At 41.3% G+C, this 26,021-nt stretch overlaps 1 protein-coding gene across 2 annotated transcripts in view; it reads right to left on the minus strand.

Annotated features, from left to right (window-relative positions):
• Window positions 1-26,021, minus strand: part of ARSJ (arylsulfatase family member J) — a 149,099-nt gene that overhangs the window by 36,348 nt on the left and 86,730 nt on the right. Inside the window, exon 10 of one of the 2 annotated variants that reach the window (XR_005700837.2) lies at window positions 25,681-25,762. The exons of the other annotated variant lie outside the window; for it this stretch is intronic. The gene's annotated coding sequence lies outside the window, so the exon portion shown is untranslated. Of the gene's footprint in view, window positions 1-25,680; window positions 25,763-26,021 lie in introns of those variants that run through there. 2 annotated transcript variants of the gene reach the window in all.

The raw sequence follows: 26,021 nt of genomic DNA on the forward strand, positions 1-26,021 counted from the left end.
AGAAGCCTTAGAAGATAATGCCCTATTAATATTCTACTTAAGAAAATATTTGTAGATGCTCAGGAATTGTAGCCAAGGTTTATACAGTCCATTCAGGATGCTCAGTGAAAGGAACAGAAGAGTTGTGAAAGCTGAAGGAAGTATTTTTTCCCTGAGGGAAAAAAAATCCTGAACATCCATAGGTATTTAAACTTGAGTGCAGTGAATACATTAATTCAAACATACACTAGGTAAAACTGAATTTAGCACACCTTTAGGAAGGGATATATTTTTAGTCCTTGCTATGCAGCCTCTGTGTGTCTTGAGCCCATAAAATTAAACGTGTGCAGAGAGGATGGCTGCAGTTGCAGCTCATCTGCAGTTACCTGCAGCCTGGGTGGGGGCCCTTAGAGGTGCCCTTTGCTGGTTATTTCAGGTCAGGCTGCCTTGAACCTTGCTCTTCCCGAGCCAGACATGTCTGACACACAAAGACATCCCAAAAAGAACATGTTCTGCTTTGTTTGTCTGCCCTGACTGCCCCTTTGTGCTAGCTGCCTGGGAAAGGTCACAGTCCTGTGGTGCAGGAGACTGGACAGAGCTCCCGAATGAAGGCTGAACATGCAAACCCTCATTCCTTGCGCCAGCACTCTTCCTGAGAGAGTTTCACTCCAAGTTACTCAGAAACAGGAATAATAATGGTAAGCGAGGTCTTGGGAAGACACTGCAGAGAAAAAAATAGATTCAAGTGCTAACATTCATATGGTGACATTATAACTGTTTTTCTAACCCTTAGGTCTTGAAAAGGTAATTCTTCCTAGCTGGAGAAAGGTAATTCTTCTAGCTGGAGACTACATGTTTCTCTTACTTGTGACTCACAGCTGTCAGTAACAAGGAAGGATGCAATTTGGGATGTGCAATTCAGTGCTCCTTCTAATCATGCCTGAGTCCAGGAAACTTTGCCTGAAGAACAGCTTTGTGAACTGCTATTTTTAGCTGAATTGCTGCAGCTAGAGGAAGAATGAAGCAGGCTTTGGCCTACACACAGAGTCAATATTCTACATATTTCCAAGAACAGTAAGTGTGCATTTCCTTTCACCTCAGTTCATTTCTGCAGGCCTCTGTCCTCAGCATACCTTCCTCACAGGGGAAGGAAAAGGCAGGACATCCCTGCATTCTGCTCTCCAGGTGGATGCTGCACTTTTGCCAGGCACTCATCACTGAAAACAGCAAACTATAACATGAATAGAAGTCTGGTGAGTCACAAGCTTTACATCATTCCCTTTGCCTCCTTTGGTGGACCCTGGTAATTAATTTACAGATGTGCTTCTTGGGAATGCTCAGATTCCACCCGTGGCTTATTCCCTGCTTTATGATGACATAAACAGAGCTTTGCTCTTAGCTTATTCTATATTTAACACAGACTTTCCTCAACTCCCTGCCGTATTTCATAGGCAAAGGTCCAGATCCTGATCTCAGCTGCCTGCACTGATGTAAATGTGCAGTCACTCAACTGATGCCAATAAAGTCACTCTGGAAATTTGGGATGTGACCTTAGATATCCCTCCCGTGTCAGCCCCTGTAATCACTGAAACAACACAACTTTGGAGCTGGTGGTGGCCTTCCTGGAGGAGTGTCCCATTTCCCTGTTACATAAGGTTTACGGTCCCAAGTGAAACAGAACCAAGTCTGTAAATTCCTGTAGTTCAACTGAAACTGCTGCTTCTGGCAACAGCAGCTGGTGTGCTTCTGTAGGAAAAGGGGACATTTCAGTAGCAGATGCCAGGAAAAGTCACAGAGTCACAGAATGGCTTGGTTTGAAAGAGACCCTCAAGACCATCTAGCTCCATGGCATGGGCAGGGACACCTTCCACTAGCCCAGGTCACTGAGCACAGGTCACAGTTCTCCGTCTGTAAGAGAGCAAGGGTGTGGACGCTTTTCTGGCTTGACCAAATCTCTGAAGAGTCAAATAATCTGAAGAGGTTACAGCACACATTTAGAGGCTGCCACAGCCATCAGGATGCTAGTGCTTTGAAGCTTTGGTATGTTGGCTAAATCTCTTTCTCAGCTACAATCTCCAGCACAGTTTCCTTGCCACTAACAGGCACAGTACAGAGGGAACAGTCTCATCTGTTCCTAAAGCGTTGGGGTTTTACACAAAGATCACCTGTCCTGTTTAAAACTTGCACTCTTGTTTAAAACTGCACTCTAGTGCACTTCAAAAGGCCAGAGCGATAGAACTGAGGCAAGGCATGAGCTTATAATGCAACTGTAACGTAAATCTGGGAAGTTTAAACGGGACAGAATATTTATTATCTTTTCAAAATTACTGAAGTTTTGCAATGGAAGAAAAACCTTTCTCTCTGTCCAGAACAAAACCTTCCTGGTTTAGGAGGGATACACCACAGACTGCTGCCTGGCATTCATACAACAGGACATTTTTATCCCATGCAATGAAAAAGCTGAAAATACAGACTGGTCAAAAGGGTGCAGCTATAGCAAAATATAATTCCAAGTATTTCTTTTGGTCTTGTGAAGGATTTGATTTCAAGGTTTGGGTGCACAGCTGACAAAACGCTGTGACTTTCCAATGCAAGCTTTAAGGGAGAGGGATGATTTAAACCAGGAATGGTGCTTGTCCTTAGAAGGAAGAATGCTAATGAAGTGTTTGTAAGGCTCAGGATGTTTTAAATAGTTGTAAAATACTAGAAATGGCATTTAGATGATTCACTGCTACACACCAGATAAAAGCTTCATGTATACAAAACTTTACAGATTGCAATATCAGAGATTACTTTGATAATATCATGATTCAGGTTAAAAAACAAACCAAACCAAAAAAACCACCAACCCCACAAAACCAAAAACAACTAAACCACAGGAAAAAAATTAAAAAAAAAAAGAAAAAAAGAAAAACAGAAAACCCAACAATCACAATCACAATCCCCAACCCCCAAACAGACAGTCTTAACCTCCACGAATAAAACCCCAAGCCAAACCCAGCCCAACACCTCACTCCTTCACCTTTGCTTTGCCTGGGCCATTTCGTTCAGCTCATTTCTAGCACAGAATTATTAACTGCTAGAATGTCATTGCTGCAGAGAAGTGGTAGGTAATGGATCATAAATGTCATCTATGTGGCTCAGTAATCCGAGCTACTCACAAACCAAACAGGACTGAACTCAAAAGCAGAAGCAAAAGTCAAATCAGAGGAGCACCAACATGCATTCCTCCTGCACACGCTGCAAAAAGCAATAAAGCTTGATCCGGCATATTCCTTATCTGCCTGGAGCCGTAACAAATGCCTCTTGTCTGGGAAAGGGGTCCCTTCCAGCAGCCAGCAGGTTGGGGATTTCCTGAATTTACTGTGTCACAATCAATAATTGGGAGGGAAATGATATGGTTTTCTATTGAACCTGTTCCTATTTTTGATCTCGTAGCCAGTTTGGCTCGTGCACTGAGAAATACTGCCTTTGGTTTGCTTTAAACCCACTAGTACATTTGGTTTTTTCAACTGCTTACTGCAAGAACTTTATTTTGCTTTCTTTACTGTGAGTTTAACAGTGAGATTTTCAAAGCAGTCACAGCAGCTCTTAGTGAAGACAGTAAGAATTAGATTTAGTTATAGATTTTAAAGCTGGAAGAGCCCACCATAATCATCTGTGCAGCAGCTCATGTCATAGAGACTACAGAGGTTCCCTGAAATAGTGTTCTTATAAACTTGTGGGCAAATATTTTAGAAATTAACTCAGATCTCACTTAAACATTGTGATTATAGACCCTGATTCACTATTCCAGTTGTTAACCACAATCACTGAAACTTCTGTATTTCATTTCTGGTCTGAATTTAACACTGTCCAGTTCACGAGGCAACTGCTTGCATTCCTCATGCAATCCTAAACTCTCTCCTTACACAGATAACCCAAACACACATTGAGAGATAGAATGTGATAAAAGAGACTAAGAAAAGAAAAGAACCACGAGGCTGTTAAGGAGAAATGTGCTATGAATCTCTTTCTTGATATTTAAATCAATCAATACTTCATGCAAGTTTTGGGGAATTATCTAAGTGTGCATGAACACAATATATTTCAATATTTTGAATGCTATTTAATATGAATATGAGAATGTGCGTTGTCTGGAAGGTGAATTTCCTCACTTTATTATTCCCATTTTTATGAATGAGGCCCTATCAGCCCTTAGAAAAGTCTTTGGTAGAAATGACCTCTCCATCTACAGATAAGATAAACTTCATTAAAGCTGCTGTGCAGATACAGCCTTGTGAGCCCAATTTACACCCTGCTGGAAAGAGTCCTTGATGGACAGGAGTTACTGTCTAATAAAGCTCTTCTCTTGCATAGTGCTGCCAGGACTATTCTTGTGGATAATGGCTGCATGTGCCTTTTTCTGCTGCAGGCACTTTTTTCTAGGATCTAGGATGAAATCATCAGTTCTTCCAAAATTAATAGAGCAACTACACATGAAAATGACAATTAGCCAGTTTTACATTCTTTAAAAAAATCCTTGCTACACTAAAATCACTTACTGTGTTCAGTTAAAAAAAAATCACTTACTCTGTGCCATAAAGCACCAGGTAGAGGGATAACTAACCTGGCAGAAAAGAAGTGTTGCTTAGGAACCAAGAGGTAAGGAGGAAGAAGAATGCATTTATCAAATTCTACTGCAAAAGCTGGCCAGAATGGAATCCAGCGGCACACTGAATCACAGAAATGTTAAATGTAGGCAGCAGCGTGTTCTGAACACCGGAGCAACCAAAAATTGCTGATTAAGGTAAATTAGTAATTAAAAACCATAAAACTGCCCTGATTCCACAGACGGTGATAAATCCCAGCCGAAACATTGTATAGGAGCGTGTTATGCAAATTAGAGCCTCGGGGCACTGTTGCAATGTAAGTAATAACACGAAGACGAAATTCTGCAGGTAGAGTGTTTCTCTCACTCCCTCTGGGAATGTGAGAGCATTCTGAAAGCCAGCAGCTCCATACGTTAGATGGGATTTCAGCTGGGCCTGGATGAGTGCCAGGATTTCTGAAAACATACCATCCCCTGCCTGCCCAAACTGAACACGTAATGAATTAAGAATTTTCTGAGAACCCTTTCCAGCGTTCTGCTCTGGTAACATCACACAAATGGCTGCTTGGATTAACGGCCCCAGCACCATCCTGGGCTTGTGGATGAAGCCCCACCAATTCCCTCTTCCGAATTCCTGTCAGGCATGTTCAATGGCTCGGATCAGGCTGTCTTTTCAATTACATACAAATCTTGTGAAACATCTCCACCAGTAACCAAACACTGTGGGCAATGAGGAAACTCAAATCCTCTTTTAGAAGATCACCACAGTAAAGCTTTGCTCTCCTGTAACAACAAAGTTGGGATTCATCAACACACTCTGTTATCCTGCCTCAGGACCCATCTGTTCTTATCTGTTCTCAGAATTCCACATTCCTCCATCCCTTTTCCAAGCACTAGGCTCAGCTCCTGCGAGAGGACTTTAGACAGACAGAGCCGTGCAATAAAACCAAGCTGCTCTCCCAGGTGGGTTTGTGTTTCCTTCCCCACGCTGAAATGAAAACCTCCTGTCTCCTCGCCTTCCCGTTCAGGATGAATTACCCGTGCAGGACCTGCGCTGCCAGCTCTGCACTACTGACAGTATCATTAAGCTCAGCTCCACCAGGGACAGATTCCTTCAGACACTGAACAGTAATACTTTTATGCTGCCTTAGGAGTTTTGCGGCATTGCACGTTGTGTCGGATAGCAAATCCCTCTCCTGGTGCAGGAAAAGGCACGGGCAGAGCGTTCAAAGAGCACCTTGTTAGAGGTCCCTCTGTGTTTCTAGAGAGCAAACGTTGCCTTTTCTTCTCAAGACAGAATGGGCTGCTTTCTTTGCTGTTTGCTAAGAGTTCACAATAAATCTCTGACTTGTGCCGCAGGCTGCAGACATGAAATGTTGTGTGAATACCCGGTGCGAGCAGGTGTTGGGGTCCTGACAGCTCCAGGTTCCTTTCCAAACCCTGTTGTGGAAAAAAGAACTAAACTAAAGGCACACCACTGCACAGTGCCTTACGGGTGGGAGGAACATGTTTTAACTAAGGAGTGGTTGAAGTAAGATCCATCGATGTCCATGGAACATCATGGACATGCAGCTATGGAGCTCTAAAGAGCTATGAAATGCTCTTGGAATGACACCAGCTGCAGTAGCATCATGATTCTGCGGTTGCTAAAATAATTGCCTTGGCTTAGAGGAAGTTTTACTACTTTAGTTTCCTCAGTTCCCCAGTGCTAGGCCTTATAAATGCTGTGAAATAGAAACTATCACCACATTCAGCAGTGGGGAAAAAAAACCAAAAACCAAACAGAGGAAAAAGCCTTGAGAAACTAATTTCCTCAACTGGGTGTCAGCAGTTTCTGTATCAGCCTGTGAAAGCCTTGAGTTATTTGATCCTCAGGTTACATTTCTTCCCTGAAAATGGACTTTAAGTGCATGTATTTGGCAAAATCTACTCTTAAAGTTGAAATAATTTGCAGCTGCTGGTAGGTCAATACATATATGATGGATAAAACAATAGCTGTTTCTCCCAATTTTCAATGCTCTTTATTGCACAGGTTCTTTCACCCACAGAACTCCTGCTACCATAAACCCTCAGAATTCTGGACACAGTAACAACATGTATAGTCTAAACTTCCACTACTTCAATCGTCACAAAATAAAAACCTAAATTGTATTTTGTGCAATAGAACTGTGTGAAATACAAGAATCGAGAAGGAATGTGTTGCCCTTTTCCCTGACATGTGGCAATGACTCTTTATAAGTAAGCTGCATACATCTTTTGGTTTGGGTAAAGAGGTATAAAATACAAGCTCTTTTTTTATTGTTATAGGAAATTCCTTCTAATATTGTCTCTAAAGTAAACAATTACAAATGTATTCACGGTTGTTTATAATATGGCCAAAGATCCGTATCTACAGGTCATGGATCAGGCACCTAATTCTCATGGGATTTTTAAAAACATTTTTGTTTACTACATTTTGAATCCTATATCTCTTCTGAATTTTGTAGTTTTAACACATTTTCTTTTCATTTTTTAAAGGAAAAAAGCAAGAACACTCCCATGTTTTTACCACAAATAATCTCAAGTCATGTTTCATTTGCCTCTCACACTCAGGTTCAAGCCCATAAGTAAATTTTCAGATGCTGATAAAATTGCTAAAGCCAGCAGCGCAGCAGCTGTATTATATGTATTTAGCTGTATTTCACCCTTATCAGAGGCAACATCCAAATGTTAGCAAACATTAATGACAAAAATGGACACACCTATTTTACATAGAAGAAAATATCAGGTTTAGAATAATCATGGAAGAAGTAGAAATGCTGTATAGTTCACTAAGTGATCTATGACTGAGCTGCCATAAACATGGATTAATTGAACATAATTTATAGATTTTGATTTTACTAGCAGAATGCATAGATTAAAATTCATTCTTAAAATTATTTGGATGCTTGAGCTCATCTGTAAAAATCAGCGTCTGTAGAGGCAAACCACACAAGCTGCTTTCTGAAAATCAAAGAAGCCTATGTTTGCTTAATGCCGAGGCTGTCACTGATTAAAGATGGGCTTGGCAACTGTATAAATGGGGCTTGAGAAGGCAATTCCCTGCTATGGCAGAAACCTGGAGCCAAAAACCTAGGAGGTCTCTTCCAGAGTGGCCTTGCTTGCAACTAACTCTGGTTTCTCTCTTGTCTGATCTCAAAAATCCTGATGAAGACATTAATTTCCGTTTTTTTGTTTACAGCAAATCATGCCAATCTCTGGTTACAGCAGAGCACTCCCAATTCCTAGCAATACAGATCAAATCCACAGTTCAGTTCCTAGATGGCTCATTTCAAATTCACCAAACAAATATCCCATAGTCCTCATTCCAAGGATACAGTAACTTGGATATGCCTGGAGACATGGAACAGGAAACTTGGTTCCTTTCCATATTTTATGACTAATACTGTGGGTGTATTAACTCTCAAGTGGAAGGTATTGTGCTGATCAGACTTTGATCCAGAGCCTTGATTCCAGTCTACTGTTTCCAATGCACAGCATAACAGTCAGAGAAAGAGTCCCTTGGGTAAAATTTTGGGGTTAAAAAGATTTAAGCGCATGAGGTTGGAACCAACTCACAGAAACAAGTAATATATGGTCAGTGGAGACTCTTATACCACTCAACATACATTGCTCAAGGTTTGCATATGGAACTCCAATGATTCCCAGACTACAGGACTTTCTCTTCACCTGTTGGTTGCCACAGACCATTGAACCACAAAATTCCAACACATCACACGCAGAGAGCTGTAGGGATGTGCAAGAAAATGCATTCTGAGGTAGCTGCAGGAAGGTTAAAATGAACTTAACTCTCCATGAGGTCACTTTTTAACTTGAAGCGCCGGGACCCCAAATATTGGCTGCCACAAGTTCTCCTGGAGCCGCTTCTATTCCTTGCAAAGAGACATGAGTCAACCCCAAAACACCCTGCTAGAGAAAGCAGTGTGCTAGGGACAGGGAATGCTTGGCTTTGCTTCGGAAGGGACCTTTAAAGGTTTGTTCTGGCAACAGCATAAAACCGTGATCCTGTTCCCTGGGTCGCAGCCACTTACACCTTAGGAATAGCTCTGTCCTGATGCAGAGCAAAAGCAGTGAGGAGGCTTATTTTGGGGGATTCTCCCTTCAATCCAATTTATCATTGATTGGTTCTAGAACAGGATCAACTAGAAAAAAGGCTTTCCCAGTGGGATTTCACTGAGACCATGGTTATACCACTGATTTTCATAACACTCAGGGGAGCCTCAGAGATCCAGATTACTTAGCATTTTGGAAAGCCCAGTGAGGTCATTACCACAGATTTAAGAAAACCAATATTTTGGTTTTATATTTATGATCTTTTTTCCACTTTTTGTATTTTAAGTGTTGGTATTTAATGGTTTTTCTTTTTGCCAGCTGTTCCCCTATAAGAAGGGTGAGCTATAAAACCAGTCCCAAACTGTAGATGGTTTTGTAATCAGATGAAGTTAAGGGCAGCAACTAGGGACAGTAGCACTCAATAAAACTTTACTAGTTAAAGTAAAACTGGCACCAGTATTTTCTCTGTTAATATGATTAGCCCGCTGGAAATTACTGCATGACACACTGTGCTTCGAGCAATCTGTCTCCTTCCTTTGTTGTTGCACTGATCACAGAGATCTCCTTAAGGACATATTTATGTTTTAGAAACTCTTCAGGAAGAAAATGTAATACAGCATTGATGCAAATTGCTGTAATACCATGCACTGAACCAATTTTAGGATATTATGAAGATTGCTGTTTCTATAGAAATTGAACACCAGTTTATGGATACAAAAATCCAAACTCACACAGGCAAAACCCAAGCATAGACACACACACTTGCTGAACACTGTTGGAAACAGTACAGGATGATTTACTTTCCAGTAGTAAATTTCCTCTGTGTATAACATTCACTAAACACTGTGAGCACTATGTACAACACTTTACCAGGATGAATTACACCCTGGGAAGCTTTTAATGCCAGGATAGAAGAATGTCAGCCAAAAGGTAAAACTGGGGGGGAAAAAACCCCACCCATATTCCTGCTTTTAAGCCAGCCAATATCAACATCAATGTCAATTGATATTCCTCTTTGTAAGGAGAGGGAAAATAAAACAAGCGTGCATAAATGTTAGTGCTTCTCAGTAACAAATAACCACTTTGAAGTAAAAAACTAGGAAATCCACTTATGCAAGGTCTAAGAACAGAAATGGAGTTTCCTAACTCTAGATGTAGAAGAAAAGCTCCACAGGAGGATTTGAGAACAGGCAAGTATGAAGCTGGCTCCTTACTGAACTTGAGCAATTTGATTTCTGGTTTTGCATTTCCCAAGCAGCTGCCATGTTTTATGTCCGTAACCCACATTATGCAGTTTATGACTGGGACACATCACACATCTATTACCTAGAATGACTAATTATTTGGGAATTACTGTGGCGAGTAAGGCCAGCAGAATTTGCTTTATTGCCTCAGCATAGCTGAGCTGGAAAATGCTTTATGGATATATCTAATTCCGTGAAGACAAACAACTTTATAGCCATCATTAACACAAGCTATAAATGCTAAACATGCAATTCTGTAGGAATTCTTAGAGGCATGGGAGAAACCCCTGCCAGCCTACCTGGAATATGACCCACCCATGCAACCTCTGTGCTGTCCCATCTACAGAGAGGGAAGCAGAAACACTGCAGCAATCAGAAAACGTGGTTGTGATTTGCAGAAACATGGGGAGTTCCTGTAATTCAGTACAGATGTAAGCCTGGGGTAAGTCTGTCAGCATAATCAGGATTTTCACAGTATCTGAGTGCTGCCTCCAGGCATTTGGAAACACCTTCTCCCTGCTGGCTCCTCACAGTACCTAGGAGTAGAATGAAACCAGACCTGTGTTCTGCACCATCTGCTCTACCCTACATTAACTGTGGCCCTGATCCTGCACACGCGGCCATTCACACTCAAACTCCTATCATAAACAGCCACACTGCTCATGTGAGGCAAGTACAACACGTGTATGGTCTGCAGCAGAAATGGAAATCGTGCCTCTTTAGGGGCACCACGGAATTGCTGATGGGTTAGGAATGGCACCAGTGTCATTCCACCATACAGAAAAACATGAGGTAAAAAAAAATTGCAGAATCTGAGTTTCAATCACCAAAATTAATGCCAGCCACAATGCACTCACTAAGCGATTAAGGTCTCTCAGAAAATGGTTTGAGACAAAAAGCAAAGCAAGTAATAGGCAAAAAGATCCAACTAGAAAGGACCCAGCAGTACTGCTGAATTAGAATAGGCCAGGTCACGCTTTCCTCTGCTTCTTTATGGGTACAAAGTTGTATAACACAATCAGAAGTAAATACTGGGTATCACCAGTATTTAATTCTCTTCTCGGCCTGACCCAAACCCTTTCAGAGCATGATCTCCTTCCATCTTCCCAAACACAGTCACGGGCTGGGAGACCATATTTGGCAAAGGTGAGAAAGCAAGGAATGTAAAAAAGAGTGCAAAGGGAGTCGTTGACTTGAAGAAGCGGGCATGTTTCTCCCCTTTTCCTCTATCCCTTTACAGTTTCTCCAGCTCATGCAACTGAAGGAAAGGATGTGATTGAAAAAAGCTGGTGTGGGGCTTAGGGGGGCAGTGAGCTCTGTACAGATGTCTCACATGATGGAGAGCTATTAGGTTCTACAACACCACAAGGTACTAAGTGGCACCTTGTGAATAGTGTTGTTCACACAGAAACTGCTAAAAAAACCCAAAAAAACCCGCAAAAAACAAGCATGTGGAAGGTTTAATGGCTACACAAGGATCAATTATAAAGGTAAGGAAGTTTCAAGTTTATACAGTTCAATTTCTGGAAACAGTAAGAGCCTTTTAGTTTGCCAAATGAATTAGTAAATGAATACAGAATTGCAGAGTTTGCTGAGCCTCTAGAGAAAAAAATTGTGGTCGTGGTTGGTACTGCCATTTGTTAAAAACTGTTCAGGGATTCCTCTGGAAACACAAGGAATTGCTTTCCATGTTAAAGTGCAAGCCAAAGAAAGTGAACAGACCAAATTCATCCATGTTGAACATTGCCTCCTGTGTCACACTTTTAATGTCTGTTTAGTATGCTGTGTGAGACCTGTGGGTTTAGTGATCCTCAAATCCTGCAGTTTATCATGGATGTGCTGCAGCACAGACATCCCTGACCTAGAGAAGACTTTTTCCAGAGGGATCATCTCTCTTTTGATTGGAGTTGCCCAGGTACTCTGACACAACCATAGTGCCATGGGATCATTCCGAATCTATAAGGTAGTTCCCAAGCAGTGTTTTCTGAACCCTCACTTCCCTTTGGGAAAAGGGGTCTTGGCCACTTAGGACACAACTGCCCTTTCCTTTTAACAAATTTTCTAGGGATCATATTGCTTTTTTGAAGAATAAAAAAAGAGAATGGGTGGTTTGGCCAGTCCCATTAAGTATGAAACTACAACTGGGCTCAAATGAAAGTTTCAAAGCACACTTAAGGAAAGAGAATGCTGGAAAGGGAGTCTGGAACAGAGACACTACAGCAATCACTTCTTATCTGCAATTATTTTCCCCATGAGGAAGTTTGGGCCTCCACCTGTTGATTCATGATGAAAATTTGGGAGGAATGGAAACTACTAAATACATGATACAAAGTATATCCATAAACACCACGTGAGCTCTGTATGGAAAATCTTACCAGGCTGAGTATGTGAAGGCTCTTTGCAAAGCAGCCTTTGAGGAGAGCCTCCCTAGATTTCTTTCATTCCAGACCGCCTGAAATCTGGGTGTGAGAGGTGCAGGGGTGAGAACACACATCAAGGTACCATATGACTACACTGCTTTAACTTGCTCTGAAATTGCTAGGGAAACATGATGATATTTTTTATTAGGAACTGAGAACAGAGTTGACAGCAAGAAGGGAACCCAAAGGGCAGCTCTGCTTGCTTATCCAAACTGTCACAGTGCTTCAGAGGAATCTTTTATGCAACAAATGACATGAATTTTGGATAGGTTGTTCTCTCTCAGGAAAAAAGGCATTAATTTATAAAGCTTATTAGAAATAATAGAGGTGATATTGTTTTTAAAATGTATGAATCAAGTATTCTTTTCTTTCCTATGACAAAACAATTTCAAAACAAGATAGAGAAAACTCTGCATAAATTCATTTTTTCAATGAAATACCAAAACCGTTTTAAAAATGAAGCTCAACAACCCCCTAGAAAAAGAACACATGTATTTAAGATGGGGGGAAGTGAAGGAAGATAAAGAATCTTTAACCCAAATTGCTTACTGAAGACCTTATTTAAGCTGAGGTCACTGTGATGCCTGTGATTCCCTTGCAGAAAGGATCTGGAGAGAATGAGTGGTTTCAAGGTGAGGGAAGTGACCCTTCCCTCCTCCTGTGCTCACTTTCCTTTTGTTCCCTGCCTTTCAATTACAGAGCAGCTTGACTGCCCACACAGAGGAGGAAATGCAACCCAGGTAGCCCACGGCCAACATCACCTGCTCAAAAGCCTAAGCTGGGCACACACATGGATTCTATTAGAGAGCTACCTTTGATCACATGCAGTCAAACCTTGAATTATGTCATCTCCACCGGTAACCACCCCACATCAACCTAAAATCTTTGTGAAAAACACTGTCTTATCATCATTCTAGTACTTACCACCAGGAGCAGTGGAAACGAGGCAGTAAATTCAAAGAAAACATTCAGTTACTACACATGGGCATGTCTTGGCACATCAGAAAATAAAACAGTGAGAGAACAGTGTTTGTGTATTGTGATGAACGTGGTATAAAACCTGCCCTGGTGAATTGGCACAACTCCATTTACCACATGTGCGTAATCACAGAATTGCCAAGCTGGAAGGGACCCATCAGGATCATCGAGTCCTGGCCCTGCACAGGACACCCCCGAGAGTCACATCCTGTGCCTGAGAGCCTTGTCCGAATGCTCCTTGAGCTCTGGCAGCCTCGGGGCTGTGAAGGCAATCCTTAATCCTTTTACAGTTTGCGCGCATTCCAACCGCGCAGGGAATCCTTAATCCTTCCACAATGCTACCACTGTGTTGTTTTCCATTCATCTGCCAAAGTAACCTCCTTAAAGCCCAGCACAGAGTTAAAAGAACCCCAAACCACAAAAACCAGAGAGGCTTACGTTTGCAGCAGGCACACGGGATCCTCCCATCTTCCAGGAGCATGGCACGGGAAAGGGCTCCTAGGAAGAGCTCGTAATTCCATGCCCCAGGCATCACCAGGCACCGCGGGCAGTGACCCCTCAGGCCGTGAGGCACAGCCCAGAGGCCTAGGGCGCGGGCCAGGCCCTGCAGCTCCATCTGCCTCCATCCCCCTCCATGATCCCTGGCAGTGCCCATCCTGTCCCTGCGGGGCCCGTACGCCGTCCCCCGGTGTGACATTGCCACAGCCCGGGCAGCCGTGCGCCCCCGGGAGAACTTCCGTGCTACAGAGGGCTTGGCAACACCTCCCAGCTTCCCTCCTGGAGCGTGCTTGGGAGTACAGGTGCCAGGGCACTTTTCCCAGGACACTTCGGAAAGCTGCGCTGGGAAGCATCTCTGGGAAGCCTTCGAGGAGAGAGATCACGGATTTTAAGTAGCATTAGCCCAGCTGGATCACAGGAGAAGGGCCTGCAGACAAATGAGATTGTGTTGGCACAAGCTGGGAGCGCTGACCTGCGGTGTCCAGGGCACCGTGCCATGAAGTCCAAGTGCTGCCAGACTCTGGGCATCGTGAAACCAGGGGCTCGCCTTGGAGAAATCCACGTGTGCAAATCCAGCTGTCAGCTGCTGAAATTGCTGCACCTCTTTCCTCAGATAGCACCATAATTTAATTAAGTGTTGATGTGTTCTGGGTGGAAGCCCCTCAGCAGTGCTGCTTCTGAATAAGCCATTTCATTTTAGAAAGGGAATGGGAACAGAGGCCTTTCCCATATTACAGAAATATTTTGGAACCAAAGTTTAATTCCACTTATCATTGTTTTCATAGTAGTTGGATTTAAACTCAAAGGAGAGAGAGAAAAAAACAACTCTACATCACAAATTATATTCCTATAAGTCATTAAGGATGATTGCAAAATCAGTGGAAAAACCCTAACCAAATCTCCCAGTATTGTGGGATCATTAATCTGTTTTGCCACTGTTTTCCAGGCTTATCAAGAGACAAATCTGCCTTGGTCTTTGCTTGCTATGTATAAGATGGTCTGTGGCTGGAAAACAATACTGGAAAACAGTTGCTATAAGGATTTGTCCCTTTTTCCAGCTAAAATTGTTACATTTTACATCTCAGGAAACCCCTGGAGCTGATTATAAGTAGTGCAAACAATCCAAGACACAGATTTACAGCTACTTTGTTACAGGTTTCTTCCTCTAAAGAAAGAGAAGCCACCCCCTCTCCTCCTTGCATGTGTCTTAGAGTCTTTATAGTATCGAATGTAGGCCAAAGGAACATATGGCACTGGGATTTCTTCTGGATGAAGTCATTCTGAAGTAAGGTCTCTTTTCCTCCCTCTACAGACACTTACATGCTGTCCTCAGAATTTGGCCATGACATTCCAGATAAAATTATCACTTTCCCAGTCCTTAGTATCTCCTGAATTTTCTGCTTTAGGTCAGTGCTGGGAGGACAGCCACATTCCCTGCACAATAGCTGACAGATTCCTTGGGTTCCAGCCAAAATGCTGCTTTGTAACTGGTTCTTGCTGCGTTTTGGAGTCATTTCAGCCCCTGAGCTGCCAACTTACTTGGGAGTTTTGGGGGTGTTTTCAGGAATCATTTTTATTGTGAACATAAAGTGACCTCTAAGCCAGATATAAGCCCAGTTATTCCTAGTTTTGAGAAAATTCAAGCCGCTCTTTCTGGAAAGAGAAGTTAGGGTGGTAGCAGGAATTTGGTTTAAAAGTTAAAAGATGCTCTGTGATGATAACCAAAAATAAATCAACACAGGTTCCACAGCCTGTAAGATTGGTTGGTCTAGATGATCTACAGCAGCTGTTGATGGAGTTGCACATTAGCAATGATTGTACTTGTACATCACACATTTTGTGATGCATCCTTTCTGGACCAAAAATATCGGGCATTGCATACAAGGAATGAAGAACAGTGGGAAACAGGGCTTTGTGCAAGCACTAATTACATACACTGGATTAGGACTAGAGCTGGTGAGCAAAAGGAGATACATCAACAAAAAGTTATTCTGAGAAAGAAAAGGGTGTGTGGATAGGAGCAATCCACAAATACCATACCCTAAAGGATTTTTTTTCTCTCATTAGAATACTTCCTCTATTTTCACATTTCTTTAAACACACAGACAAAACCCCCCCCGATTAACTTCATTCTGATTATGACTCTTCATTTTAAAAAATCAAGCAGTCAGCAGTAAGAAGCATTATTCCTTAGATCCAGCCTATCTCTTTAGTTAGGAGATGTCCCCCTGAATTGCACACAGCTCCCATTCCCATGGAAAAGGGCGGGCAGCTGCAGCAAAGCCTGGAGCGCAGCGATGGGGACCGTGCTCGGCAGGGAGCGTTGCCGGTGGGTTTAGAGAAGCCGCTCAGCCCTCACCATCTCATCGATGCCACTCGTGGAGCCCTGACCTGCCCCACAGGTGCTGCGGGGCTCCGGCGGCGCTCATTAGAAACCGGAGATTTTCAGCTGAAAGGCACTACTAAAAATATTATTGTTTCCATGGCAACATCCCGTGCAATACAATGGGGTGGCTCTTTGCAGGATATTGCCAAAAGATCAGAGATGAGAAACTCTCGCTTCAACCGCCAGAGCTGCAATAGAGCAAAGGAGCCACAGAAGCCACTGCTATTTATATAACCACCTCGGGCTCTGCTTTGTGCCTTTGTGCAAAGCTCCTGCTTTAGTCCTACACCATTCCAAAGACAAACTTTCCAGGACCAGAGAATAAGAGGAGCAGCAGTACCTAATGTAGTACATAAAGGTCTTCTCCTTCCATAGGTATCATACTAGTTGCCAAAATTCTTATTTATTAATTTTGCTATGATTCCAAGCACCTTTAGAGCCATATCAATATTTAAACTTGAACTACAGCAATATTTCGAAGCTATAGCGAGGCTGCCCAGACTTACTTCAATAACAGAATCATGATTGCTGGAGGTAAAAGATTTCATAAATACACACCCACAGATAGGCTTCGAAATTCATAGATAGCCTCCTAAAAGTTGAATTTTGTAGAACTGCTGAAGAGTCGTTAGCCCTTAGGGTGTTACAGTAGGATTTAGTGGGAATTACTAGGAGAAAGGCTGTTACTGGGATCAGAGCATTACAATTTGACAGCCTAAATGGATGTTACACCTGACTTCAATCCCATTCTGGAAACTCTTTGCATCAAACCTAGAAATAAACTAGGAAATCAATCAGCTTGGCCTTCACGAGAACTGTCCTTGCTCATTATGTCTAACTCGAATAAACAAGAGTTTTTGATACATTGTTTCTGAGTGAATAGTTGGAAGAGAATTTAAGCAAACTGGCTTCCCATCCTTTGCTCTAAGTTATCCAATTTTCATCCCCAAAATTAGTCAATCTGCCAAGGCTTCATATAAAAACGAAGGCAAAGCACAACTAAATGCGGATATTTCTTGGAAGTTTATCTTTTTTAATGATTACAACAAGAGGCCGTTGGAGTTAAAGTGCATCCACTGTTTATCTTTTGTGTGGAGTGGCTGCCTGCAGAAAGGGATTCAGTTTACATTATTGTCAGTCTGGCAGGAACTGAATAACTGAAGGCCAGTGTGCCTTGCTCAGCTATTCAAGAAATAGCATTTAGCAAGATCCTTCTACAAATATCTAATTGACAACTCAGGCTAATGTAATTAAATCAGCTTCAAACACTCATTTAGTTGCCAAATTGTTTGAAGTACAGTAGAACACAGGGATATTGCCAGGGAGATATGGATATAAAACTTCTGGGCCAAAAATGGAATTGTAGTGAGGAAAAAACAATGGTTTTCAATTAAGAAGTGAAGTTTTATCTCGGATAATTATAATAACATTGGCATTATAACAGTTATAGTATAAAGGTGAGTGTATAACAAAGAGGAGTTCTCTGGGGACTGCAAGTACACACAAGTACACACCGGTATTAATATAGCTTACATTCCTGTAATCTGTATTAATATGATTTACTGATCTTGCAAAATGAAATCCCTATCAGCTGTCCCACTATGGCTTTGAGTAATTTCCATTCACCAAGGCACTGAATCGTGTGATTTCAAAGGGATGTGAGCACATAGTTAAAGTTAAGCCCATATAAGTGGAAAGGGATAAACTTCAGCATTTGCTAAAATGCTCACTGAATCGCAATCTACACTCCTTTGGCACTTGGCTCATTAATACGGGTAATTTCACAGCTTTTTCCTTTGTCTGCAACTGACTCTGTGTTTTTCTGTGCTAAACACACCTCCACTTAAAATGGAGATACCAACTTCAGGTATAGAAAAAACAGGGAAATAAAGGTCCTATTTGATGGACTTTTTTCAAACTTGGCATCATCTAACCAAGAGAGAAGTCCAATACAGAAGAATATATATATATATATACAGTAATCAATGATCACATTTCACTGCAAAGTTCCCCTTCCTTCCACTTCTTCCACCTTAATCCACAATGATTTTTCTGAGAACAGAGTAAAACCTCCTTCAACATGTGACCTACGGTGATTTTTGATCTCCCAGAACAAGAAGATCAGCATTATCTGTCCCATCCTTCACATTTTACTGCAGAAGGAATTACTAGGTATAATCTGGCAGTAAACAAGGTTGCAATAAGAACTCTTCACCATGAAAATAATGAGTCAGTTAAATTATTCCTGTCTCACTTCCCTGTAGGAATCAATGGTCAGAGCTAGAACAGCACAACAGAGAGTGTTGTTGTTGTTGTTTTATGTTTGTTTTTTTGTTTGTTTTTTGTTTGGTTTTTTTTTTGTTGTTTTTTTGTTGTTGCTGTTTTTTTTTTTTTTAACTAGAAAATAGCATAGGAATAGAAATGAATAAGAAAGTGATGTACATTCCTAGTGTAAATATACTATAGAGAGAAAACTGTTAAAACTTTTAAATTGTTCTAAGTGGATTGACACTGTGAAAATAAAAAGCCCCATAACCAAAATGCTTTAGAAAAATACAGAAAATCTAAGGTTGAACAACTGCATCAAAATGAGAGATAAAAACACTCAGTATCTCTGAAAATTGATCTTGCAAGCATAGAAAGAGCATTCTAAGTGTAGAATGCTTTATGTTTCTTAAGTCCTTGAAAGACCTGACAGGTCTTTCAAGGACTTAAGAAACACAAAGGCAATTGAATGCAGTTCGTTTTTATTTTAATTAAAAGAAACATCCCATGCAAAGACTTAATTTGCCAGTTTCCAGCCCAGACTGAATTTTTATAGCTGAATTTGAAACTTTTCAAAATAAGGGTTTATATAATGGAAAGGCTGACACAAGCCTGACTTCAGGGATGAGAACCACAGCATCAGATTTTCCCCTCTTGCTGGAGAAATTACAAATGGCTTCATGCAAAATTGAGGTAAAGAAAAGATAAAAATGATCAGAAGCTCTTTAGATGCACCTTGAAGAAAGCACTTCTGAGTGGCAAATACCATCAGATTCTAAAGCACGTAAAGCAGATGTTTGCCAGCATCACGAGAAATAGGAGGGAAGAATTTTGCTTTTCCCTGAGGCAGATCTTCCTCAGACATGCACTGGGAAGGAAATTAAACTCGAAAGCAGTAAAGCTGCACTGAAGAAAAGTAGTAACAGGTGCTGGCAATGCCAGAGAAAGAGGAAATGCCCTCTTTCAGGCAGCTCTTGGGCAAGACAGTGAATGATATCAAGCAGAAAGCAATTCCCTGGCAGTTCCCTGATATAATTGCTCCTCTCAGGATTTCAGCAAACATCTCTTGACTTCTTTGCAACTGCTTGCAGAAACAGGAGCATTGCAACACTTCAGCAGCTGCATGTTTGCAGGATTATAGGAAAGCTGGGTATAGCCCTGAGCTTCCATTTTTTTCTCTGTGCAAGGGAGAGGCTTGTGTATAAAGGTCTTGTTTCTCTCAAGATCTATTTAAAATAATTTCTATTTTTATTTCTAATAACGATTTTGGGGTTTGGACTGTAAAACCATCTTTGTCTCCTTTTAGGGAGTTCACTGCAGCAGAGTCTAGGTTGTTCCACTGCAACATCCTGGCTGACTTTGGATAGTCAGTCTGTGAGTTTGCTTGTCACAGTGGATGACAACAGGAATTTAAAGAAATCCATGCAAGCATGTAGATTTTCCCTGTTCCTGTATTCCCTGAATCCCCAGTGGTGCTGGTTTTCAGAAAAGCAACTGAGTGACTGAATGGAAATTGGTGGTTTCTTCTGGAAGTTTAGGACAAGAGTTAAGCAAATAAACAAATGCTGTAGACCAGAACATTTCAACTGGTGCCAAAATAAACCCAGACAAACGCTGTAGTGATTCAGACTCTGGAATTGTACATACAAGAGTGTTCACAAATGTTTTCACTCTTTCAACAGTAACAACAGAAAGTTACCACAGGCACGGAGTGAGTTATCTCAGAGTTAATTCTTTCAAGTGGGAGCAGTACCAACCATGGCTGTGTTACTTTGCTGAGATTGTGTGACACAGTCAGAGCAGAGCACATTTTCCAAGTGTGTCAATCACACAGATAAACCAAAATTCTCTAAAAAACTACCTGGGCAAGCTTTGCTTCAAAGACCAGAACTCCTCTTCTTCCATCATAAAAGATGCTTTTCCAACCCTCCTGGTGAGGAAGCTCCCTCATTTCTCTCCAAAATCTGAATGCCCAGCATCTGTTTGACACTCTGCACATCCCCACTCTGCATTTTTCACGGAAATACATTTAAACTATGATTGTGAAAGCCTCTCTCTACTTTTTCAGTACCAGGCTAGAGATGTATTTCATGTTATCCATCTTTTGCTTGTTCAGAGCCAAGTGTGGAGGAATAAACCTCTTGGGAATGACAGTATGAGTGAGCCGTGGGAGAATGCCAGACTTTATTACAAATAGAAAACCCACTCAGAGTGGGACAAGGTGCAATATAAACCAGTTGGAACTATCTCAAAAGGCAGCAAGCTAATTTCTCTCAGATTCAAAAGCTGTCTTGCCTTTCCCCACCCCTACCCCCCTTTTGATTTTTCTGCACTTCTGTGTTTCTTAGGTCTGGTCATGTCTGAAAGCAAAATAGTGACTTTTACCAAAAAACCTGTTGTCACAGGATTTCCAGTACATTTTGGCAGGTGCAAAAGATAGATCCCTGCATGTTGACCCAATAACAGTGAAAATTCCAAGCCTTCAGAGATTCCTCCAGTGCAAGTTAGAATATGAGACTAAAGCAATTTCTTTCCTTTTATATAAGCTGGGGGTCACCTTTGAGTTAAACAGAATCCAGAAGGATTTTCAGCGTGGGTTTATTTCTTCTAATTTCTCTTTCCTTGGTTCCCTTTCTGTGATTTAAGAATCCCAAAGGAAGCTACAGTTTACCACAGCAGGAGGGTGCAGACAAATATAAGAACCTATGTTAAGAATAAAATTATCTGATCTTGCTTTTTGGTGGAGGTGCCAGAAAAAATCAGTCTCATACATCCTCTCCAAGAAGTGAGGATCATTAATCATAGCAATGCTTATTTTTCACTCTTTTTGAATGTAAGTGCTATTTCCCTAAGAACAGCAAAATGAACTCAGTTTTCTGCGCTGTGGTGTTGCTACAGGCTGGGTTAGCACTCCTGAAAAAATACCACACTGAGTTAAAAAAAAAATAAAGCAACTTGCAAAATGGATAATTTTATGGGAAACTCACAAGCCACAGATCCCACTTGACTTTAAATTAGTTATAAAACACTCTTTTAAAGGGGATTCTCCAGACCATGATTTACCTTTTTTTTTTTTCTTTTTTTTTTTTTTTTTTTTAATTTTATTTCCAATGGCAGAGAAATCCTTTAGAAATGTCCTATGAAGTCATAGCAGGTGATTGTCTTCCTGAACAAAAAACAATATATGTTTTTTCAAATTTCAGTATGTCTCTGCTACTTAAAATGTTTTAATAACCTTTGGAAATACTCACAAAAGCAATCACTTTGTTAAGATGATCATCTACTGAAAAATAAATGACTCAACATTGCTGTCCTTGTTTTCATTCTTAAGAAGCCAGATTTTAGATATATTTTCTGTGTTTAGGTTCCACGCTTTGCTTAACTTTGCCTAACAAGAATCTTAAATATATTATTAATACACAATAGGATTATGTATTGTCTACTCTGTTATGAAATGAACCTGAAATGCTTTTACTGACCTTTTTAGCTGGCTGTGGCCTATAAGGTAACACTGTTTCAAATACCACTTCCAGTCTATGTAAAATCATTTGAGAGATGTAAATGTAATTCCTGGAGGGTGCATGACAAAGTGTAAGTGTTACACTTGTCATCATTCAGAGCACAGAGGTTCTATGAGGAACGCAATTGGGAGCAATATCAGGTACTCCCTGTGAATCACAAGTGTAGCAAAGCAAGCAAATAGCAAGGACCATGATGGTTATTGCATTGATTTTGTTGCATGAATAAAGATAGCTTTTTAGTCTCCGGGGATGGCAGCTGCCTAAAAGAACACAGATTGCTTGGGATAACTTATGTGGAACAGGGCAAACAATGCTTTCACTACAGTGGGTAGAGCAAGAGAGAGCATGTATGCACCAGGAGCGTGTAAAAGGCAGTAGGAAGTTAAACTGCAGAGCTGAGTGACCTTTCAAAGCAGTCCTGAAAGAGAATCACACCCTGCAAGTGTCAGAAATCTTGAAGGGTCCTGGAGCTTGACGTGTCCAACTCCTCCGTGCTCAATCTTCCAGTCACCAAATCTGACCCAAAATGCAACCTGGGCTCAAGAGCCTCATGGTTCTTTGCACCCTGATCTCAACTGATTTTATTTCTACCCTCTGGTAAGAAATCCATGCTAAGAACTACACTTGCGTTTGTGAACTAAGAATTTCAGGTCTGTAAGTCCCAGGCCCCAGCAACTTCCTCGAGCCTGAATGTGCTCAGGGATGTGCAGAACCACATCCCTGAAAACGCAAGTCAAAAAATGCTATCCAAAAAATTATTCAGGAAGATTTTAACTGCCTTGGAAGATTCCAGAAGCACCCTGGTAATTAAATGAGGGGGTTAATGAACTAATAAAAATAACTGCTGTGAGTTGAAAGACTGTCAGCCCAGTGCAGTCTTTTGAAAATTACAGTGAACCTGCAAGTGAATCCAAACCCGCCCTTCCCCTTCTGGCATCAGCTGGGTGGAGGCTCTTCTATTCAGACCTGAGTTCTGCCACTGTGCAGCCAGCAGAGTTTTTGTGAAAAGACAAAAGGAGGGGAAGAAAACAAACTGGGTGTAACTTCTTGGGGATTTGTATTTGTCTGGGTGGTAAAAAGCTGAGGGCAAAGTGTGGACAGTTGGGAAGCAAACAGAAAGCTCAGCCAAGCTGCTCCTCCGCTCAAAAAAGAAGAAATGAAGAAAGAAAAGAGGACTTTGTGCTATTGCTATGAAGCCAGATTGAAGCATTCAGATGTTCTACATGAAGAGCTTTAGGGAAGGTCTCTGAAATGACAGGGACAGTCAGAACTTCTGCCACCACAGATGGTGGTTTTCACACTGCCACCTTCTCCTACATCAGATGGGATGAATGTGACCGTGCCAGATACAGAGGATGGGTGCATGGTGGTGAGGAAGGAGAGCTTCCCTATCAGCAGCAATGAATGGTGAGATGAGCTCAGCAGCCACCTACAGAATTCCTGCTTGGTTGAAACCTCCCAGAGAAATGCAAATGCCCGTGGGCCTCCGACAAGCCAGACCAAGCCTCAGGACCGCTCCTGTTTCCTGAAGAGCCACTTGAGAAAGTACAGCTGAAATCAGAAGCAAATCTGCCTTAGAAACAGAGAAGACTGACCCACCACACACAAGCATGGCAACTACACATAAAGAAGTGAACGCACTTACAGACAAGTTTAATAAAATCACTGGCTCCCACTGATTTATGAGAGAGAGAGAGAGAGACAACTACTTACTCTGACACTTCTTTACTGTACCTACTCCTCTCTACTGTGAGAGGTTCAGAATAGTTGTACTCATACAAAGGTATTTTCCTTTACTGCAGTGGCAAGATATGCAGGTATTCTGGAGAGGGAACAGTGTTAGATATTCACGCTTGGTCAGGGCACACCAATTCAGGGTACCAAAAAGCAAAGGCTGTTTCTTCAACAGAGGCATCACATATTGGTTTGGCTCATATTTGAACAATTGATTTGGAATTCTCCTTCCCTCAAGAATCTAGGCTCTTCTCCTGTCCTGAGAGCGCAAGGATTTTTCCCCATCACACAGCAGTCCCAGCCAAAATGGAGCACCTAGGCAGATTTCTACAGCAACGTGATCACTCTGTAGTCATTTCCTGATTCTGGTGCACCAAAAAGAAACTGTCCCAGTTTTTTATAGAGTAATTTGAGCAGAAGACATATTGTCAGGTCTGAAAGGCAAAATATGTGGCAAGACTCATGGGTAAAATTTAAGCTGGTGGCTAATTTCCATTTTAGCAGAAGGCTTGCTACAATGTCAGATGCAAGAAGTGTATTTATTTTATCTTTGAAAAGAAATACCATTTAATACCATTAGGAGTACATGCTCACAGTAAATCCATGGGCAGTTAGATCCTTGCACTGGCAGATATGGGGTGTGCTTTGAGAGACAGAGCCAGGCCTTATTGACAGGAATGTTTCTGGAATGTTCACAGGGGCAAATTGGTAAAAAAAACCAAACCACAATTTTCACATGTTCTTTTTTTACTTTGTTGTATCAAATTGGATTTGCTTGGATTTGGAGCAATTGAGCGATCCAACAGGGGGATTTTCAAGAGAGTAAATAATATGTTTGAATCAAAATCACAGGAAAGCGATCTTGGCTGAAATACAGAATTCATGAGGTAGAATCAGTTTGCTACAATCTCAATATTTGCACAAGAATATTTGACACACTCCACGTTTGCCCTGCGCTGACCAGTGAGTAAGGTGGTGCACAAAAAAGTCAGATCCATATATCCCAATTTGTTTTACCAATTATTTATTCATGAGCACGGTATAGTCCAAGGTAGAACTACATCACAAGATTATCAAAAGGCAGCATTTGCTTGGATCATCTATTGCAAATGATATTGTTCCTGGTTCTGTTCGTCAGACTAAGAGTTCTGCAACTTTTTGAAGATTTTGAAACGCAAAACTATTAATAAAATAATTTAAGAGTATCCTTTTGCTTTTAATCATCCCTGTTATGTACTTGTTCTTAACCATATCATCAAATAAAAATAAGCTGATTACACCTATGGCCTGCAAGTGTCTGGCAGTCAGATATTTATTTTACCTAGGAGTTTGTAATTTTGAGAAAGTCATTGCTAGAAGCAATGGACAATGAACCAATTTCTGGCGTTATTATACTAAATATTTATGAAACCTTTCTCGAAGGATTTTCTCTGCTCTTCTCAGTATACCCCTGCTCATATTTTAAAATAAAATGTTTTTTTGCTGAGATCTTGTTCGTATCATGGAACTTTGATGAAATCATGCTCCTCACAGCCCTAGCTATTTTTCAGTTCATGACTCAAGCTGCATTATTATTATTATTATTAAAAGGTAGACATTTAAGACATAACCCAGCTTGAGCACTTCTGTAGAAGGAACATTTCACTAGGAAAGTTTTACTTTCTTTTCTGAGCCAGCATTTAGGTAAAAACATCCCTATACTACTGATATTAACCAGCTCTTCTTTATTACCACTGGCAAGCAGCAGCATCTTATATACCTCAGAATGCACTTTGAGGCAGCAGGAAGAAAAAACTCCCATGTGTGTGTTGAATGGTGGCAGGGAAAGAAAAACGAAGCAATATGAGACAAACAGCACAGAAAAAAAATTGCAAGGGAGATTATAGAGTTTTGTGAGACCTTGTAAGGACAGTAATATCAAAAGAGAAAAATTTTAATGTAAGATTTTCTTTAACTTCAGATGACAGACTCTGTGGTATCAGGAGAAATTTCCAGTGCCAGAAAACGGTCTCAGATGCTCTCCCTGAGTGCAGTATAGCCTTGGCTATGTGGTCCTGTGGGGTAAATGGTACAGAGAAAGACACCCTGGGAATGAGCCAGTTCTGGGTATTTCTGCACCAGAAATGCAGCTAAAAATTCTCTGGAGAAATCTAACGTGTCTCTATGTCTGCTAAAACCAGCTACTATTTGTCCTTTTATATTTAAAATGAAAATGAACATTAGAATAATTCATAATAGACTGCTATGGGGTTGGAAGGGACCTAGAAGCTCAGCCAGTCCCACCCCTTGCCACGGGCAGGGACACCTTCCAGT

The sequence above is a fragment of the Hirundo rustica genome, chromosome 5, assembly GCF_015227805.2.
Source record: "Hirundo rustica isolate bHirRus1 chromosome 5, bHirRus1.pri.v3, whole genome shotgun sequence".
In the NCBI taxonomy this organism is placed as follows: Eukaryota; Metazoa; Chordata; class Aves; order Passeriformes; family Hirundinidae; genus Hirundo; species Hirundo rustica.